This window comes from Erpetoichthys calabaricus, chromosome 2 (genome assembly GCF_900747795.2).
Source record: "Erpetoichthys calabaricus chromosome 2, fErpCal1.3, whole genome shotgun sequence".
Taxonomy (NCBI): Eukaryota; Metazoa; Chordata; class Cladistia; order Polypteriformes; family Polypteridae; genus Erpetoichthys; species Erpetoichthys calabaricus.
In genome coordinates, this window is record NC_041395.2 from 144,819,924 (window position 1) to 144,841,535 (window position 21,612).

The 21,612-nt window shown below is 39.1% G+C and overlaps 1 protein-coding gene across 1 annotated transcript in view; it reads right to left on the bottom strand.

Moving 5' to 3' along the window:
- The window catches only part of nlgn1 (neuroligin 1), a 709,352-nt gene that overhangs the window by 360,525 nt on the left and 327,215 nt on the right, over window positions 1-21,612 (bottom strand).

Sequence of the window (21,612 nt, forward strand, 5' to 3'; positions counted from 1 at the left end):
AGGTTCCTTGAACGTTTGGGGCTGCATTTCTGCAAATGGAGTTGGATATTTGGTCAGGATTAATGGTGTTCTCAATGCTGCGAAATACAGGCAGATACTTATCCATCATGCAATACCATCAGGGAGGCGTATGATTGGCTCCAAATTTATTCTGCAGCAGGACAATGACCCCAAACATACAGCCAAAGTTATTAAGAACTATCTTCAGCGTAAAGAAGAACAAGAAGTCCTGGAAGTGATAGTATGGCCCCCACAGAGCCCTGATCTCAACATCATCGAGTGTGTCTGGGATTATAAGAAGAGAAAGATGGATGTGAGGAAGTCTACATCCACAGAAGATCTGTGGTTAGTTCTCCAAGATGTTTGGAACAACCTACCAGCCAAATTCCTTCAAAAACTGTGTGCAAGTGTACCTAGAAGAACTGATGCTGTTTTGAAGGCAAAGGGTGGTCACACCAAATATTGGTTTGATTTAGATTTCTCTTTTGTTCATTCACTGCATTTAGTAAAGCAAACTTTTTTCACGTTGTCATTATGGGGTGTTGTGTGTAGAATTCTGAGGAAAAAAATGAATTTAATCCATTATGGAATAAGGCTGTAACATAACAAAATGTGAAAAAAGTGATGCGCTGTGAATACTTTCCGGGTGCACTGTATGTATATATATATATATATATATAAGCGTTACCTGGTAGGTAACCACCCACACAATTCAGGTCGGGACTCAGACTACGAATGCAATGAATGTAATTACTCCGGACCTACAGGCTGTCAAATAAATGAACCACACGCCATGGCACAGCGTAAAGGGGCTTCGTCTCTGACGCTGATGTCCAAGGTTCGATCCCCGAGAGGGGAGCAGTAAAGTGTGTACGCCTGATGAGCCCAAATGAGGGCAAAACACATGTCACGTAATCTTTGCATTATTTGACAGTAAACTATGCAACATTCCATGATCTGCTTCTCGCAACTGAAGAGGACATTGTGGCGGATGTTTGCCGAATGGCAGACTAGCCACAAGCATTACCTGGTAGGTAACCACCCACACAATTCAGGTCGGGACTCAGACTACGAATGCAATGAATGTAATATATATATATATATATATATACACAGTGCATCCGGAAAGTATTCACAGCGCATCACTTTTTCCACATTTTGTTATGTTACAGCCTTATTCCAAAATGGATTAAATTCATTTTTTTCCTCAGAATTCTACACACAACACCCCGTAATGACAATGTGAAAAAAGTTTACTTGAGATTTTTGTAAATTTATTAAAAATAAAAAAATTGAGAAATCACATGTACATAAGTATTCACAGCCTTTGCCATGAAGCTCAAAATTAAGCTCAGCTGCATCCTGTTTCCCCTGATCATCCTTGAGATGTTTCTGCAGCTTAACTGGAGTCCACCTGTGGTAAATTCAGTTGATTGGACATGATTTGGAAAGGCACACACCTGTCTATATAAGGTCCCACAGTTGACAGTTCATGTCAGAGCACAAACCAAGCATGAAGTCAAAGGAATTGTCTGTAGACCTCCGAGACAGGATTGTCTCGAGGCACAAATCTGGGGAAGGTTACAGAAAAATTTTTGCTGCTTTGAAGGTCCCAATGAGCACAGTGGCCTCCATCATCCGTAAGTGGAAGAAGTTCAAAATCACCAGGACTCTTCCTAGAGCTGGCCGGCCATCTAAACTGAGCGATCAGGGAGAAGGGCCTTAGTTAGAGAGGTGACCAAGAACCCGATGACCACTCTGTCAGAACTCCAGAGGTCCTCTGTGGAGAGAGGAGAACCTTCCAGAAGGACAACCATCTCTGCAGCAATCCTGCAATCAGGCCTGTATGGTAGAGTGGCCAGACGGAAGCCACTCCTTAGTAAAAGGCACATGGCAGCCCGCGTGGAGTTTGCCAAAAGGCACCTGAAGGACTCTCAGACCATGAGAAAGAAAATTCTCTGGTCTGATGAGACAAAGATTGAACTCTTTGGTGTGAATGCCAGGCGTTACGTTTGGAGGAAACCAGGCATCGCACATCACCAGGCCAATACCATCCCTACAGTAAAGCATGGTGGTGGCAGCATCATGCTGTGGGGATGTTTTTCAGCGGCAGGAACTGGGAGACTAGTCAGGATAAAGGGAAGGATGACTGCAGCAATGTACAGAGACATCCTGGATGAAAACCTGCTCCAGAGCGCTCTTGACCTCAGACTGGGGCGACGGTTCATCTTTCAGCAGGACAACGACCCTAAGCACACAGCCAAGATATCAAAGGTGTGGCTTCAGGACAACTCTGTGAATGTCCTTGAGTGGCCCAGCCAGAGCCCAGACTTGAATCCGATTGAACATCTCTGGAGAGATCTTAAAATGGCTGTGCATCGACGCTTCCCATCCAACCTGGTGGAGCTTGAGAGGTGCTGCAAAGAGGAATGGGCGAAACTGGCCAAGGATAGGTGTGCCAAGCTTGTGGCATCATATTCAAAAAGACTTGAGGCTGTAATTGCTGCCAAAGGTGCATCGACAAAGTATTGAGCAAAGGTTGTGAATACTTATGTACATGTGATTTCTCAGTTTTTTTATTTTTAATAAATTTGCAAAAACCTCAAGTAAACTTTTTTCACGTTGTTATTATGGGGTGTTGTGTGTAGAATTCTGAGGAAAACAAATGAATTTAATCAATTTTGGAATAAGGCTGTAACATAACAAAATGTGGAAAATGTGATGCGCTGTGAATACTTTCCGGATGCACTGTATGTACTAGCTGTGTAAGCCTGTGCTGTAAAAAGCCCAGGGTACTAGAAACTATTGTAATTGTCAGAAAAAAATTGAAATGTAGAGATGTCAGGTAATTGAAAGGATCTACTATGGGCGTCTCTCTCCTAGGAGGTTTCATTTTGCCAACGTGCTCACCTTGCTTGTGTATTAGCGACGGGAGGAAAAGTAAGAGGGATATCATTTTGTCAACGTGTTCACCCCGTTTCTGTATTGGCAGCTAAGCGAGTTTGTTTCCTCGGAGGAGCACTTACCCTGACACCACCTTTCACTTCCGGGCTGGACAGACAGACACAAATATTTTCATGCGTAGACGTTTATATATAAGATATGGTTTAATTAGGCTCTATGACTTGCATCATACAGAGAAATTTACACTTTTTTTTATATCTAGTTAGCGAAAATGTTATTTCATGGGAAAAAGATTATTTATTACTGATTTTCTACAGTAGATTTAAGTTCTAAAGAAATTTTAGATCTACCATATTTTTCTTATCTAAAATATTATTGAAGTATGTTTAAATATTGTCATTATGTCTCCCATAGGCAAAAAAGTTGTACTTGACCACAGAGTAACACAACTTACTAGTGTAATTACATGCATCAGGCCAGGTTGAAAAGGCAAAGCGAGAGAGAGAGAGAGAGACCTCACAAGAAATGCTAATGTATCAATGCAATGGAAAGCAGCCAATGAAAAGCAGGAAGTCTGTTTCTACCTCCCCTAATTCTTGCTCATCTCCATCCGGATATTTGGCCTTGGTGGCTATTCCAAGTTTGGGTTAATATTGGGGTTAAAAGGTAACTGTACAAAATAATAGATTTTGTTAAATTCATGACACCTACTACTTTAATCCACTTCTCTTTGAAAAATGGATGGGGCCAGCTGCATATTCTCTCTCCATGCCTAGTTACAAATAATTGCCCCTTTTTAAATCTCCACACCATTCAAGTCTAATAGAAATCAAACTGTCCATTGTAATTGTATCAGTAGGCCAACCCAAAGTATCAAAAGAAGAACAAACACAAAGCAGCTGTGCTTGCTATGCCTGCCAAATGGTTCTCTTTTCTGGATCTGGGTCTGTAAGAAGAAGCTAGAAACACCTGTATATTGTCAAATGTTCCCATTACTTTATTAAACAAATTAATTATCTATGCCTTGTAGTGCTGGGAATAATGGAAAATTCTTCATTCCATGAAAAGAGGCAGCATAGAGAAGTAAGAGATGCTCACAAATTACACAGGTCGGTAAAAGGCCAAATTTGACACTAACAAATAATCCTATTCTCAATGGCAGTACAGACTGGAAGAAAATTAACTTTCACGTCAAAGAGATTTACAAGACGACAGAACACTGTGCAGAGAGAACTTGATTGCCAATACAAATGAAAGCTGACAAAGATGCTGTTTTGATTATTTTAGGTTTGCACTCTTGTGAAGTTTAGAAGGAATCTGTGGGGGTATCCACAACATTAAAAATAATAATGAACAAAATTGTTTCCATAATCATACCTAAACATAACAGAAGTCCTTCACTGTGAAAAGTACTTGAACCAATTTATATTTTAATTGATTAATTTTTTTTTATGTTTAGTCTTTGATGTGTTTGAATCAGTGAACCTTTGCTCCAGAGTCCTTTAGTTTTCTGCCACCATGATACATGAGGTGTGGCTACTCCTATACTAATATTAAAGTCAGAGGTCACAAAAACTATTACCAACATGAAAGTCTGCACCCACAGACCAAAAAAAAAATCCTTCAACTCAACTGGAGAAAGAGTTTCCAGATGTTACAAAAGGGATGGGAGGTAAAAGGAATTTCATGGCACTCTTAGAAGAGCAGGGTAGTGAGCCACCCCTCCTATCAGACATGGTTGCAAGACCCAGTAAGGAAGTTCCAGGGAGAGGCAGTATGTTTTTTGTTCTCTTTTGTTATAGTTATATTTTATCGTCTCTGGTTATTTTCTCCCAAACTGTTTACTTTGTTTGATAGGTGCAATTCTCCATTATATTTTGGTCTTCTTAATTTTACACTAATTTTGGAGCTGATATGAGCAGTCCATCCCACCATCTTTGTCACAGTATACAGTTTGTTTTTATTATTTTCTTAAATGTGAGTCTTTTCTATTAATAAAAGGATTTGATTTTCTGCACAGCTTAAAGTATTGTATTTATAGACTATTGCAGAAGTTTTTGTTAATTTGCATTGAATTTTTTACAGCCTGTGATGAATAACCAAGAGACCAGGAGATGATTTCTTACCCAAACATGTAGCATCAGCTCAAAACTAAATGGCAACCAGAATCAAAGGCCAAAGCATTGCTTAAGAGTTGATAACGAAACGAAAGTCAGAAATCAGAAAGCAAACCTAATGCTATGGCCTGCTTGAAGAAAAACAAAAAAGCTAATTGCGCAAGAGAAATAAGACGCTGTGTACCATGTGGTTATTCAAGGAGCATCACAGTCTCTTATATTGACCGTTTGTAGACCTCCAAAATTAAAGGCATCTTTTATTGAGGAATTCTCAGAGTTGGCATCTATAATAACAACTAATTACGACAGGTAGTGAGGGTATTAGAAATAAACTTGATCCTTTAGCATTAAACGTCAACTCAGTGGACTCTGGCTTAAACTTTAAATTGCACATTAACCAGATTACTAGGACTGCATTTTTTCACTTAAGGAAAATTGCAAAGGTTAGATCTCTTATAACATTGCAAGACACTGAGAAATTAGTTCACACTTTTGTTTTTAGTCGACTAGATTACTGTAACGCACTCCTAATAGGACTACCTGAGAAAGACATCAATCAGTTGCAATTAGTACAGAATGCAGCAGCCAGAATCTTAACTAGGAAAATAAAATCTGAGCAGTATCAGCGCTGTTACATTGGTTACTGGTGTCGTTCATAATGGAGTTTAAAATACTACTATTGGTGTATAAAGCCTTAAATAATCTTGCCTCTCCCTATATTTTGGAGTGCCTGTCCCTCTACACTCCAAGTCATACCCTCAGATCTTCTAATGGTGGTCTTCTTATAATTTCAAGGCCCAAGCTTAAAAGAAGTGGTGAGGCGGGCTTTTGCTGTTATGTATCTAAAATCTATATAACTGACCAAGTCACCTGGCCATGGGGTACACACGACAGAGCCCCGCCCGCCAACTGTAACCCTCCTCCCGCGTCATGGGATACGCATGACAGAGCCCCGTCCGCCAACTCTAACCCTCCTCCTGCGTCCACCCTCACTCTCGTGGCATGAGCAGGCAGTGCGCATGGGGTACGCACGACAGAGCCCTGCCCGCCAACTGTAACCCTCCTCCCGCGTCATGGGATACGCATGACAGAGCCCCGTCCTCCAACTCTAACCCTCCTCCTGCGTCCACCCTCACTCTCGTGGCATGAGCAGGCAGTGCGCATGGGGTATGCACGACAGAGCCCTGCCCGCCAACTGTAACCCTCCTCCCGCGTCATGGGATACGCATGACAGAGCCCCGCCCACCAACTCTAACCCTCCTCCCGCGTCCACCGTCGCTCTCGAAGCATGCACACTGCCTGCTCATGTGCCCACCCCCAACTCCTCACCAAAAACATCCTGAGTCGCTTTGGTCTGTGCTACAGTCCACATGCACCTCTGAGCCACGTTGACTGTTCACTTTCCTAACATGGCCACCGCTTCACATGTATTTCATGGAAACAACTCTTCTTTCAAGGTTATATAAATTCCTGCATCAGGTAACTGTTTCTTTCTATCAGTCGGACATTTCTGGAAAAATGTCATCGACGAAACTGTTGCTCTCTAACTTCACAACATAGCTGTAACCTTTGTTTGCCAACACTGGGATAACTTCGGCGATGTGCTGTCCGTTGTTCTTAGTCACGGAAGCATAGTTATACAGTCTGCTCAACAATATGCTGACTACATGAATACTTCTAGAGTTTATGGTGACGAGGCAGAAATTGTGGCGATGTCCCAAATAGTTCCAGCTACTATCACCATTCACTTCCGAGAACGTCCTTCATTCCCCGAAGAATTTCTTAGCAGTCTTACTCCCACTGGCATGCCTCCACATAAACTCAAAATTAAAATTGGTTCAGTCATCATGCTTCTCAGAAACCTCATGCCAGCAAGAAGTCTCTGTGATGGCACTAGACTGACTGTTACCAGCATTCCCCGCAATGTACTGGAGTGTAAAACTATCGCAGCTGCTACCTCACAAACTGTCCTTATTCCCTGGATTTCCCTGACCCCATCAGATTCAAATTTGCCTTTTACTTTTACACGCAATTTCCTGTTAGATTAGCCTTTGCAATGACAAACAATAAGGCACAGGGCCAAACTTTCAAAAAGATATGCCTGTATCTGCCAAAACCAGTTTTCAGTCACGGACAATTGTATGTTGCTCTCTCCAGAGTTCCATCTTTTCATTCACTCACAGTCGTATCCTCAAACCCACCCCATTTGGACAACTGTGTCTTTCAGGAAGTGTTCACCCATCAATAAATAATTATGCGGCATATACTACGCCGCGGGTTGGCTAGTCTGGAATAATTTACCAATAGAAATTCGCCAGGCTAATACTGTTATTATTTTGTCTTTTTCATATCATCATTTTAGTTGTACTCTTAATAGACTATATAAGCAAAGAATTATCATACTCTTCAGGGACTTGCAACCTTTTCTATTCTCTGCTTTTCTCTTTCTTTTCTGGTTCTTCTCTGGTGGCGTTTTGCATCACCACCACCTGACTGAGACACCAGGCAGCCACTTGTGATGCTGGAATGAAGGCAGGTGCCCCAGCTGTCCATGAGACCGACTGCATTGAATCCTTCGCAGATAACGCCTGGAAACAATGAGGAATGACTTAAGAACACTTATGTTCACGTGGAATTCAATTGTTGGCATTGAAGCTCGGCAGATTTTGTTTTTTCCTCCAGCCTAACTGGAGTTTTTTTGGTTTGCTTTTTTCTGTCTTCCAAGCCCTGTGACCTTTAGACACTCAGAGATTTGCATCATGATGTTGTAGGTATATAAGGATGCTACTCTTCCATTAATTATATATTTTATAAGATTGCATAGACTTGTTTATTTACTTTTCTTTGTTACTTATTCATTAATATTCATGCCTATTCTTTTTCTTTCTTATAACTTTCTCTTTGACATCTTGTAAAACACTTTGAGATACTTGTACATTTTTTGCATGAAATTATGCTACAGAAACAAATGTTGTTGTTATCCACTGAGAGATAATGCAAAATAAATGTATTGTGTATTTGTAATGTCACCTCTCTGCCATGATCCGGGTGACAACTGAGGTCACATTGTTGTGGAAAAAAGATGGTAAATACAATTTTCCAAAAAGGTGAAAATGAATCAGAATCCTTGGGTCAAACAAAACCTACATAGAAAACACAAATGCACTACAAATGCTTAATACTACACCACCAGTAATTTTATTGTTAAAACTAGTCATTTAGCCCGTTACAATAACGGGTGCTAGAACAGTAGTGCATAAACATTAGTAGGAACAGTCTATATTAAATGGCAAGGGACTTTGACCTTGTTCTTTTTGTTGGTTGTAATTTTCTTTCTTTCAGCCTTTCTTTTGTTGATGTTTACTTGCTGAGCTGACCGTTCTTCGTGGGCTGCCACCGTGTATTGTGTGTCTTTAATTTTCTGTGACAGCAATACTGTCTTGTACGTCCGCTGGCTTGTACGTCCGTAATATACCTTTAATTTCCTCTGGCGGTAATACAGGCGTGCGCGTCGGTAATATGCCTTTAATCTCCTCTGACAGTAATACTGGCTTGTATGTGGCTGTAATATGAGTCACTGTATTGTGTACCTTTAACTTCCTCTCGCAGTAATACTGGTTTGTATTTCCGTAAAACGCCTGTAACTTTCTCTGACAGTAATAACGCGCATCGCACCGTGCCCCGCGCATGCGCACTTCACCAGAAGATACACACACACAGACACCTGGACGCACACAGGGATTTTATTAAAGAGGATAACATAGTAATGCAACTTCAGAGGACAGGCTTTGCTAATGTTGATTTGGTATTCTGAACTATACATCAGACAAATCCAACAGAGATCACCTTTCAATTAGAGGGTAAAAAGAGTTACTGAGGCAAGATTTGACAGTAGATACTTGAGCTCACAAATATCCAGCAACAATAACAAAATACACCAAGCCCATTGCCACCATCTATCCCATACTCTTAAAACTTCAGACCAGCTTCATTGGTTTGATTTTGTTTACATTCATACAAGACACACTAATAGTAATACCATATATTCAGGATTTGATTAAGAACTGCACAGCCTAAAATTAGTAAGATAAACTTTAATTCAGGGTTTCTCAGTACTTGTCACCGAGACTCATGTTTGTCATTGAATTGATTGACTAAATAGAATTACATACATTAAAATAATAATTGGCCGGAGGAGATTATCCCATAAGGCAATAACTGTCATTTGGAATCTAAGTAGCTTAAGGAAAAGTAAAATCACAGCAATGGGCTACTTATTGTACATACAAAGAAATGGGTTAAGTAGATTCCTGCAATGAAAAATTCTCCTAAATTTGTAAAGCACGGAAAAGCACAGTGCAAAACAGGATGGATAAGCCCATCCCGCAATGGATCATCTGCACGGAAACATCAGGTACCAAATGTTCTGTCAGTTTCTCTTCTGAATACTGGTGAAAGAGAATGGATTGCACAAATTATGGCTTTGTGTGCAACTCTGTTTCAGCCGAGATTTTTAGCTAATTATGGAACACAATCTGTTACCAAATTGAACCATTACAAGCCCAGTTGCAATGAAAACAAGAGTAAAGAGTTTTATGAGCAAGGACTGAACATCACTGTAGAAATGTGCAAATAGTCTGCACTGAATAAATCCCAACAGAAACATAATAGTACATAGCTCATTAAATATAATAAGACTATTTACTATCAAATATAAGACTATCTAGCTATATTTAAAACATAATAGACTTTCTAGTTAAACTTAATAAACTGTCAATTATCTAATCTCTGACAGACTACCTACTGTTTATAGACATATACATTGCTATCTACCTTATATTAAATGTAAAAAATAATATTCAGTATGATCAAAAGTAACAGAGTTTCTAAAATGCAATAAAATATGTAATGTTATCTAATTTGCTGTTAGTCATCAAACAACCTATTTTTGAGTATCTCCTTCCTGCAAGCAAGCTGTTACAGTGGGCTGCTAACATAGAAGCAACAGTGTTTGCCTTGTCTGAAATTTAAAGGCTGTGTTAAATATATGGCTTTCTTGAAAAGCAGGTTTTTCATACAGTGTTACACAATGATATACATAATCAAGTTATACTAACATCTAATTAGATAGAATAGATATTCAGCAACGATGAATGCACAAACTTCATCTGAAATGCTTTAATTATGCCCTTTTGAATTTATATGGATATATAAATAAGACAATTGCTGAAATTCTGTGCGTATCAGTTAATTTAATAAACAATATAAGACACGGCCTTTGCCAGTCCTTGCTAAACAATTAAGAAAATTCAAAGATGTTCATGAAAATGTGGCTGACACTTCAAGGCCGAGACTGGTATAATTCTACATTAAATCATTCTATTATAGGCCGGTAACGAGTGATTAGGGCCAAAATTAAGATCAACATGGAGCATAAAGCTTTGCATTCACAGTACTGTGATGTATACTGTAATTACAAATAAATATGTGGCATAATGACAGAATTGTTAAATACTATAGCTTCACAGTTAATAATATATAAGGGTAAAATGATGCCTATTTGACTATGCATACCTTGTGCCAAGAAAGGAATGAATTTCCTTCCACTGTGAATATTAAAGTATGTAAAGTATGTAACACTGTAAAATACAAAACATAAAAACAATTTATTTAGAGTAACAGTGAATTTTGACTGATAATAATTGGATTATAGTAGATTCAATTTTTGTAATTGTTGTTATTGGTTATTTTCCAAATTATCCCTTTTCCCTTGATATGACACCAGAAGTTACCAGAATGTGTATTATTAGGTAAATATATCCTTCTGTCCATCCACCATTTACTGAACCAGCTTAATCCAAATATAAGGTCAGAGTGAGCAGAACCATATCACAGCAGTATCAGACAAAATCATAAAAAAGACTCCTAAATACTGTCAGCAGCAAGATTAACTAAAATGCACAGGATTAAATTAGGTAATATAATACACAAATATGAGTTATTCACTGTATGAACTAGTTCTAGGACTTTGTGCCGTGTGTGCTCAGACTACAAGAAATGGATTTTATGGCGCTTTTAATTTCTTTTTTGGAGTCAAGTACCTTAAGCCGTATAACACCTTTACAGCAGCTGAGAATTTAGGGCGCTGTTTTTGTTAAGAGATTTGGGTCATTTGTGAGACTATACAGATCAACAGTTTTGCTCAACAGATTTTCATCAATCAGATAGACTTTTAAAGCAGTATATAAACCAATGCATATTATGCATTGATTATTTATGTAGCAGTGCAGAGGTGGGAAGCTTACAACTGGCATATGTAAACAGAACTATGGCTGATTTCAAATGCTCAATAAGAATACACCCAACTTCCTACAACAAATACTTTCAAAGTTATGTTAAAATACTGTATTGCAACAGAGGCTTTTTTTGTGATACAAATATTTTATAGTGGAACTTTCAATGTATCTGTTGTGGCGGAGAGCCTGGGCCCTTACCTGGCTTGTTAATGGAAGGACCGGGGAGAAAACAGGCAAAGGACATTACCTCCCCCAGAGAACTAGGTGGCAGACCCCCTGGGTTGCTACTGCACCCCAGATTCCCACAGGGCACGCAGTGACTTAAGAGTTTGTGGGCTCAGCCCTGCTGGGTTCAGGAAGTGCCACCAAGGGGTGCTGCAGGAATCAGCGAGCCCTATTTTGTTGGGCTTCTGCCACACTCAGGAGTGTTTCCGGATCCTTTTGTAACATTTACACTGCAGGACCTCAGTTCCTGGTACTTTTTTTAGCTCTTACTTCAGGGTATATACTTTTTGTTCAACCAGGAACTATCATGGGGAGGGTGGGATGGGAGGCTCAGGTGATGAATTGTACTGATTGGATGACCACAAGCTCTGGCTCCATCTTACAAATCTGTCAGTTTTGCACTGCATCACTCTTCATAGCCAAAGCCCTTGTGTGCTGTGCCATGCACTGCATCAAAGTAATAATCTCACTGGTGAAATAGCGATCATTTTGAAATAATAAGGTAGAGGCGTTCCCTGTGAACTCCTGATTATCACTCTTTATTCATAACCGTATCCCTGATGCACCTGGCCATGCACCACATTGAAGCAATATGTGGAGTTGGAAGATGTTCCGCATGAACTCCCAAACACACCTTGCACATTTCGTGTTTTGCATGAAGGTTACATCCCTTTTTGTGTGGTGGGAACATAATACACAAAAGTGGCTAGGGGCCACTAGCGGCCCAGGGCCTATATCATATAAAAGAACACATTGGATTTGGAGACCCTAAAATGGAATTATACCAACCCAAATAAGAATTTTAACTAAACAATGTTTGACTGTGGAAAGAGCACTGACAGCCTACATACAGGCAAAGAAAGCAGGCCAGCTAAGAATGAAACAGAGTGAGGTTACAACACTAATTTCTTGGTTAGTTTTCTTCAAATTAAACGCATAACTGAAAACACAACTGAGCATTGTGACCAGAAATAGTAACAAATAAGTCAAAGTGCTATAAATCAGTGTTAGTTTTAGTAGTAGAAGAACAAGTACAGTGGAACCTTGGTTCACGACCATAATTCGTTCCAAAACTCTGGTCGTAAACCGATTTGGTCGTGAACCGAAACAATTTGCCCCATAGGATTGTATGTAAATGCAATTAATCCATTCCAGACCATACGAACTGTATGAAAATATATATTTGTTTTAAGTTTTTAAGCACAAATATAGTTAATTAAACCATAGAATGCACAGCGTAATAGTAAACTAAATGTAAAAACATTGAATAACACTGAGAAAACCTTGAACAACAGAGAAAACTAACACTGCAATAGTTCGCGCTATAGAACTACCAACCGCTGGCTAAAAACACTTTTTTTTTTTAATGAGTTTTAAGCACAGGGAAAAAAATGAACATTTGAAAAAATCCGTAATTTAATAAACCACCAAGAAAAGTAACATTGCAACAATGCACGCTATGAACTGATCGCTGTAAACAGAAGTGAAAACAAAATCAAGCCCAGTGTATTCTTTAACTGTCTTCCTACCTTATGCATCCAGCCCCCTCTCTCTCGCGCTGCCTGTGTGTGTGCTCTCTCTTGTGCGCTGCCTGTGTGTGTGCGTCTGTCTCTCTCGCGCTGCCTGTGTGTGTGTGTGTGTGTGTCGTGTTCTCTCACTCTCTCTCTCCTGCTCGCTGCACAGGAAATGCACAGGGAGAGACTGAACATGTACAAACCAAAAGGGAAACTGGCTTATTCGTATACCGAGTGTGTGGTCGTGAACCGAGGCAAAAGTTTGGTTAACTTTTTAGTCGTAAACCGATTTGTATGTGTACCGAGACGTTCGTGAACCAAGGTTCCACTGTATTGGTATTATCACACGTATAGATCAGTAAAATACCAACACAGGAGCTACTCAACACAAGGAGGAACTAAACAAAACATATAAAAAGACCAAACAACATCCTTTACGCTCCACTGGGTTTAACTAAACAGATCTTAGTACCCCTATATATCTAGTGGGGTACCTAACCAACTTATATGAGACCCTTATGAGGTTAGTCCCAGAAGTACTTCCTGCACCTCTCCAGCCTAACAGAACACACTTCTGGGTTACTCATGTTCCCCTAAAGACTCTGGCAAATGGTACATTTCTAAAAGTCTCTATGAGGCATTTAAGTACGGAAGCAGGAAACAGCTGCTACCCACTAGTGGTCTGGAGCAATGTAACAATGTAACACTTTTACATATGGCTGCCAGACAAACTCCTGACAGTAACAGCACCCCAGCTGTGAATGGGCACCTCTGATAGGATTTTTACTACTGTACACTTCTTCCCAGTGGCCTACTTCCCTTCCCAATATGTATTCTGCAAAAGGTCTCCCCCTGGTTCAAGCTGTTGTACCAGAAATTCCTGTTCTATTGAACAGCATCTTCCAGGAACCTACTGTTTTCATTTTACGTCCAGAGTACATTGCTCCAGGGCATTGTTAATAAACAAGTGTTATAGCACCCTTCTTATGTTGTTAATCTGATTACACTGTCATGCCAATACAAGTAACAAATACCAGTGCAAACTAATGGGGTGACTTATGGCTTCAATCCTGTTCCATTTGGTAAATTTCTGCAATCACAGTCCCTCCTCCTCCACAGGACACACACAACTGATTTGCTCTAATGCTATAACTAAGTGGTTACAAATATGAAAAAAGGCTCAATTAAGCCATAATCTCCTCAGAATGAAATGCAATGAAAAATGCAATGTAACTGCATTATGACTCAGAATTTAAGACTATGGTGGTGCATAATTAAATTTGAACTAATTTATTTTGAATATACAAAACAAATTTGTCTAATTCCAATAAGAAGCTGAGTGGCACAATGGACAAATCATGCACCATTATTTTCACTTCAGACATACAAATCACAGTGAGAACACATTTGCAGTATAATCTTCTTGCCTTAAACATAAAGAGAAGCAAGTATGTAGAAGTACTAAAACTATTATTTCCTTTGTTTGACACAGTTATTGATTGAGAATTTCATTTTATAGGATTTTCCCACCTCTTCAGTTTTTGCTCAACTTAAGGGAATAATCTAACTTCCATTATTTTAACTTTCAATTAATGGCTGAATCTTTTTATCAGATCCTTTTATTTTGCTTCTCTTTCATTATTATAACCTGAAAAACCTAAACTGCTATTCAGCAGAAGGGGGAAAAATCATGATTTATAACACCAGACACTAAAAACCAGGACAACTCTAGCTGATTTTTTTGTAAATTTTTAAATGTTAAAATGATGTGAATTAATTTCAGAATTCAGGATAAAGTAGGTTCCTGACAGAATATGTGGGCTTGCACTGAAGCTCATTGAAAAGGCGGAATTCTTTATTAATTCTTTTCCACTTGACGTACAAATCAATCATCTAAATAAGAATAATATAGATTCTTTTTCCAGGATGACAGGTTACAATTAGAGCTATATGTTTTGTGAAGACCTCCTGTGCTAAATTTATGAAGAAGGGCAGATGTTTTGAACTGGAAAGTGTACAAATACTTTAGTGCAGTTATAGAAATTTCACAGTTGTCTTAACATCAAAAGCACAAGCAATGTTTTCTATACATCTATTCTGCCAGGGGAGACGTTAGCCATGTATGTGCCTTTAGCCCCCTTGGAGGCATTACTGATCTTTTGTGGTCCTCATAATTTGTGCAGAGATGGGAATGATTAAGGACTAAGTATAATTTTCTTTAGAGGTTTTAAAACCATCTGATCTTATCTGAAATAAAACAGATTAGTTACCTCAGTAAAGAAGTGCATTATGCAGTTTCAGAAGGGAGACCTGTACATTTTAAAGATTTACTGCTAAACATACTCCTACATTTGTGAGAAGTCAAGGGATCTATGGAAGAGAATGATATCTGGCTGCAGCCTGGAGAGAATGCTAACTAAGGGAACAAAAGAGTCAGCTCTTCTGTTCAATACCACTTTTGGAGCCAAGGATTCAGAATTTAGTTAAATATTTGGAAGTGACGAGATATCTGTACAGATGAAAGCCCTGTCTGAGCACAGAAAGAATGTCTATCAACCTGGCTTAACGTCAGATACTCCAGGAATAACTGATTGTTTAAGCTACAAATGCCATCTAATGAAGACAGATCCTCCTGCTACATGGGTCTAAAGCCCTGGTCATTATTCTTATTTGTTCTCTTGGGAAGTGATCTTGTTTCCCTTTCGGCTTTGACCCGTGCCTGGCTTAATCCCCAAGAACAACCAGTTTTTTACCTTCTTTGCAGACTGCCAGTAAATTAATTTGACTGAATTGAGTATGAAAATGCGACCATCATGTTTCTTGAATTCCACCTTGGCAATCATCTATGCTGCTATGGTTGCACAGATTTTAACTGTATTGTCTAAGAAGCCATCAACCTGTGCAGCTATCAAAGCTGAATGTTAGGAAAACTCTGAAAAGGCATGCTTGTTAATGTATGTGATCATGTACAAGATTAAAGGTTGACACTATGATGTGGAGAGATTAAAAATACAGTAATCCCTCCTCCATCGCGGGGGTTGCGTTCCAGAGCCACCCGCGAAATAAGAAAATCCGCGAAGTAGAAACCATATGTTTATATGGTTATTTTTAGAATGTCATGCTTGGGTCACAGATTTGCGCAGAAACACAGGAGGTTGTAGAGAGACAGGAACGTTATTCAAACACTGCAAACAAACATTTGTCTCTTTTTCAAAAGTTTAAACTGTGCTCCATGACAAGACAGAGATGACAGTTCTGTCTCACAATTAAAAGAATGCAAACATATCTTCCTTTTCAAAGGAGTGCAAAGCAAGCAGTCAAAAAAAAAATCAATAGGGCTTTTTGGCTTTTAAGTATGCGAAGCACCGCCGGTACAAAGCTGTTGAAGGCGGCAGCTCACACCCCCTCTGTCAGGAGCAGGAAGAGAGAGAGAGAGAGAGATAGAGAGAGACAGATAAAAAAAATCAATACGTGCCCTTTGAGCTTTTAAGTATGCGAAGCTCCGTGCAGCATGTCGCTTCACGAAGCAGCTGCACACAGCCCCCCTGCTCACACCCCCCTACGTCAGCGCAAGAGAGAGAGAGAGAGAGAGAGAGAGAGAGAAAGTAAGCTGGATAGCTTCTCAGCCATCTGCCAATAGCGTCCCTTGTATGAAATCAACTGGGCAAACCAACTGAGGAAGCATGTACCAGAAATTAAAAGACCTATTGTCCGCAGAAACCCGCGAAGCAGCGAAAAATCCGCGATATATATTTAAATATGCTTACATATAAAATCCGCGATGGAGTGAAGCCGCGAAAGGCGAAGCGCGATATAGCGAGGGATCACTGTACCTCTATTTATAACTGGATACTGTTTAGCAGATGTAAGGCAGGAACCAAACTTAGATAGTAAGAATAACATTAAAATATACTAATTATGCTTATATAAAGGATGCCACAGTGGCAGAGCTGCTGCCTCGCAGTAAGGAGACCTGGGTTCGCTTCCCAGGTCCTCCCTGTGTGGAGTTTACATGTTCTCCCCGTATCTGCGTGGGTTTCCTCTGGGTGCACCAGTTTCCTCCCACAGTCAAAAGACTTAGGTTAGGTGTTTCTTTAAGACTCAGGTTAGGTGCATTGGCGATCCTAAATTGTCCCTAGTGTGTGCTTGGTATGTGGGAGTGTGTGTGTGCCCTGTGGTGGGCTAGCGCCCTGCCCAGGGTTTGTTCCTGCCTTGCACCCTGTGCTGGCTGGGATTGGCACCAGCAGACCACCGTGACCCTGTGTTAGGATATAGCGGGTTGGATAATGACTGACTGACTTATATAAATAAAAATAAAGAAATAAAATGTATATATTCACACGTATCCTTTTTACATGTAAATTTGTCAAAATACACTGTATAATGATATTATTTTATGTGTATTATATACTACAAGCTTAAAAGTAACTGATTAATAACTGCTGATAGAAAGCCTAGGCCTAACGGTTATGTCAAGAAGGAGATGTATTATGGGATTTTAGCTCCTACTCTAGAGTGTGTGCTTTTTGTTCAACCAGAAACTATCATTTTTTAATGCTACTATATGCCTATATAAATACTCTTTTAAAAATAATAGTCTCTGGATAGTGAACACCATCATACCTGGGAAGCTGTAGTACAACATTTGATGTATTCTTAGAGATGGAGCTTTGGCATATGAACCCGTTGCAGTCAACAAATAAACATATATGATAATTTTTTTTTTAAGTCCACTATGGTACACTCATCAATGCAGAACACAAAAACATGGCTAAATACTTACTTATCTTAAAGTGGACTAAAAAAATAAATCAGTCCTCAATGATATTCAGTGAATAGTGCAAATTACTTAGTAACTGAGTGACTTTTAGATGTATGGCTAGTCTGTGGTCACTTGATTCCTTCTGAAGGTCCTACATTTTCTTTTTACAAAGTTAGGCTTGTGAATGTGAAAATTGCTGTTTACTAAGGTGTTGCTTTTAAATGAATAGTATGATAATTCCAGACATATTCCACATAATATTGTGCAATAAAACACAAGAGAATCAACAGGTTCATACATGGTTTATTAGCACATGTGGAGGTTACAAGACACCAACAGGCACAATATAAGCCTGATGAGAGCAGTTCTCATAGGGCATTCAATAATAACGGCAAAATATGGGAACAGGGCTATATACTATATACATCATAAGAATTCCACCTTATCCTAAATACACAAGCTTAAACAAAACCTATCTAACTGTAACAGTAAACAAGAACAGACTGGATGGATTTGCTCAACATTCCCCAATTTTTCTCCCAAACACAAGCTCTTCTGATAGCTAACATGTGTAAATTGTCCCTCTGGCACGCTCTGTCCTTGCACTAAATTAAAGAAGCTTTAAAAAAATGGGTGGATAGAAATCTTATTTATAGTTATGGCACACCTGATACTGAATGCCAAGCCCTCTAAGGGTTTGTGAATAGATGATTAATTACAGGGCAGCATAGTGGTACATTAGGACTTCACAGCTTGAGGAGAGGGGGTTTGAATCCCTGCACACACCAATGGCTATGTGGAGTTTGCAGGTTTTGCCTGTGTCAATCCAATCTTAAAACGCTCATTTAAATTGATGCAGACTCTAAACAGACTCTGTATAAGTAAGAGTGGATTTGTGAAGTACACCATTTAGTTGAGTGGCGGTATGTCTGGTATTGGATCCTATCTTGTGCCCGTCCTCTATAGCCCCATAACTGGAAACCATAATTGGTTTTGCAAATGGATGGATTAGTGAAGATTACCAAATGGTTGAAAATGGACTATGCTGGTGAGGTGGACAAACAAAAATTATAAAGAGAGAGACTGTAAATTTTAGGTTCAAATCTCATCACTCATTGCTTATGTTTAACGAAGAAATGGGAATTATAGCATTATAGGAATTTTGCATGCCGATCGCAGCACTGCCGAGAGTCTTCTGCACCAAATGAAGGCCAATATTTCAGACACAGTTTAGCTTCAAAATGCTTAAAAAGAAAACCGACAACCATTTTTAAGAGATAGATGTAAATATTCTGTTAAATAATGCAAGCATGTTACATATTGGCTTTCAATATTTAATATTATCCCAAGGTACATTAAGCATCAGAGTAAAACACAAATGTTCCCACCCTTTTTTCATAATTAAAACAGAAAAAGGGAAGATGACTTGTTCATAGTTACAAAATGAAGAGGCAGGAACTGAGTTTAAAGTCTAAGGTCTTGGCTAATATCCCACACTACCTGACAGTTAATGATCGCTTGAGTACTTGTTGCTTGTGTAAAAGTATGTATTCTGCTACCCCTCTAATAATAACTTTCAATTAATATACCATGCTAATGATTTGTAACCACTACAGTTCCCTTACATTTATGGGCAACTATTTCATGTCATGTCTGCCCTTATTGGGGGTGAGGGTATGTGGTGGAAGTGTTTACCTTTCTCTTTTATTTTGGAGAAATCTGCACACAAATTTCCAGTGATAGTCAGTACAGCTGTGGAGGACTAAGATTTTTTCTTAATCAGGTTCTTGAACTACATTGATGCAAGTATATATTATGAGAAGCCACACAAAACTAGAAAACATTTAGGGAAAAAAGCAACATGTCCATCCATACATATTTTGAACCTGCTCAGTTTAAAGGGAAGAAATCAAACTCTACCCTAGCAACATCAGGTACAAAATTAAAATAATTTCTGGATGCAGCACCATTCCTTTGCGGGGCACAGGAAAATCACATACACACCTTCACTGTGTCAATTTAGAGTTACCAATCATTATAACACAATGGGGGATCATACCTGAGAGGGTAAAGAAAATCCACACGAACACAAATACAACGTGCTAACCAAATCATCACACCAAGATGTCAGCCATTCATTTGCTTGCTGTACTCGTGAAATACATTCACCTGTCACAGAGTTATAGAATAGTGTCATATACATTATGAAAAGTGTAACCATCTACTCTTCAATAGTGTTAACAGTTAAGTAAAGAAATGCTTCTTAATATTTACTGTAGAAAAATGAAACACAAAAACCACCCTCATGAAAAATGGTAGAGCCAAGTTTAAGGTCTTTCATTTCCGATACCAAAAAGCCATATTAGAGTCTCAATGCAGAGATAACAAAAAAATAAAACAGAAACCTCTCAATTTTTAATATCTATCACCTCTAGATGACTTACATTGATGATAGTGACAGATTCCTGAGGGGAATGACGGAATCAGGTCAGCTGGAAACAAATAAAAAAACACATTGTGTGTTAAACTGATAAGGCGGCTGCCTGCCCCACTTATTAGCATTAGCTATGCCTTTGCCAGCTAAGCTGCAAAGTGGTCACTAGTGCTTATACAAGCATGAAAGAAGACCACAAAGAAGTCAGCATCTTATTAGTCAACTGTGTCTGAAGATTTGATCTTGGGGCTCCTATGGATTTATAGCCTGGGGCATCTAATTAAGCTATTAGCAATCAATCATTAGCTACAGGTGCGCCACGTTTGACTATATTGGAGGCTTTTGGGAGCTGCAGCTTTCTAACCCAAGATTCTTCATCTGTCTGCCTCTTTAACCAAAGCTAAGAGGACTGCATTTATTATAGGAACGTGCTCAGCTGATCCCGACACCTCCCTCCCTTTGTGGCTTTGGTCAGAGAGGATTTAACCTGCCTAGCTGCAAGGGGCAGAATATGAACTAAATTTATGGTAATTGGACTCCTAAAATCAATACTTGAGATAGCAAAACCCTATTTTGCACTTATACAGAAGCTATAAAAAGAGCATTGCCAGTGATTATTTGTTGGATGTAAGAGCAAAGAATTGAATACAGTTAAATTGGGGCCACATCCAGCTATGAAGGTAAGTCACAAGAACATGCAATGTATTTTAGTAAAATTCACACAGACCTGGTAGTGCAGTGTTTAGCATTTCTGACACAAAACCAATACCTGGGATCAAATACCAGGATAAACTATGTCTGTGGGTAATTTGAACACTCTTCAATTTACTGTTTTGGGGTACAGCGGTTACCTTTCACAATCAAAAAAACATGTAAATTAAGTTTTCTGGTGACTCTAAATTTGCCCAGTAAAAATATGCGTTATGGACTGCCAACTCATCAAGGGTTTGATCCGGTTCCATGTTTGGTGTTGCTGCCACTAACCCTTATGAAAAGGTTAGGACAAAGAAAATCCAACTTCAATACAAATCACACAAGTACATCATTTGTCAATGAGAAGCTGTTTTTAACTTGCCGTGTATTCATGAATTCTTTGAACTCACAGTCACTTCCAAAAAAACAATTACCCCTTAAAGCCTCAAATAAATGATAAACTGTAGAAGCAAAGTCACAGCCATATTGTGGATGCTTGAGCCGCTCAAAGAGAAGTCATGAGTGTGGAATACAGAACACCAAGGGAAAATTGTCTTTGGAATTTATTAGAAATAACCAGCCTCATACAGCTTTTCAAACTATCAATCTTGTAATCCAATTATGCAGTTTCAGGATTGTGGGGAGCCACAACCATTAGTGACGGTAA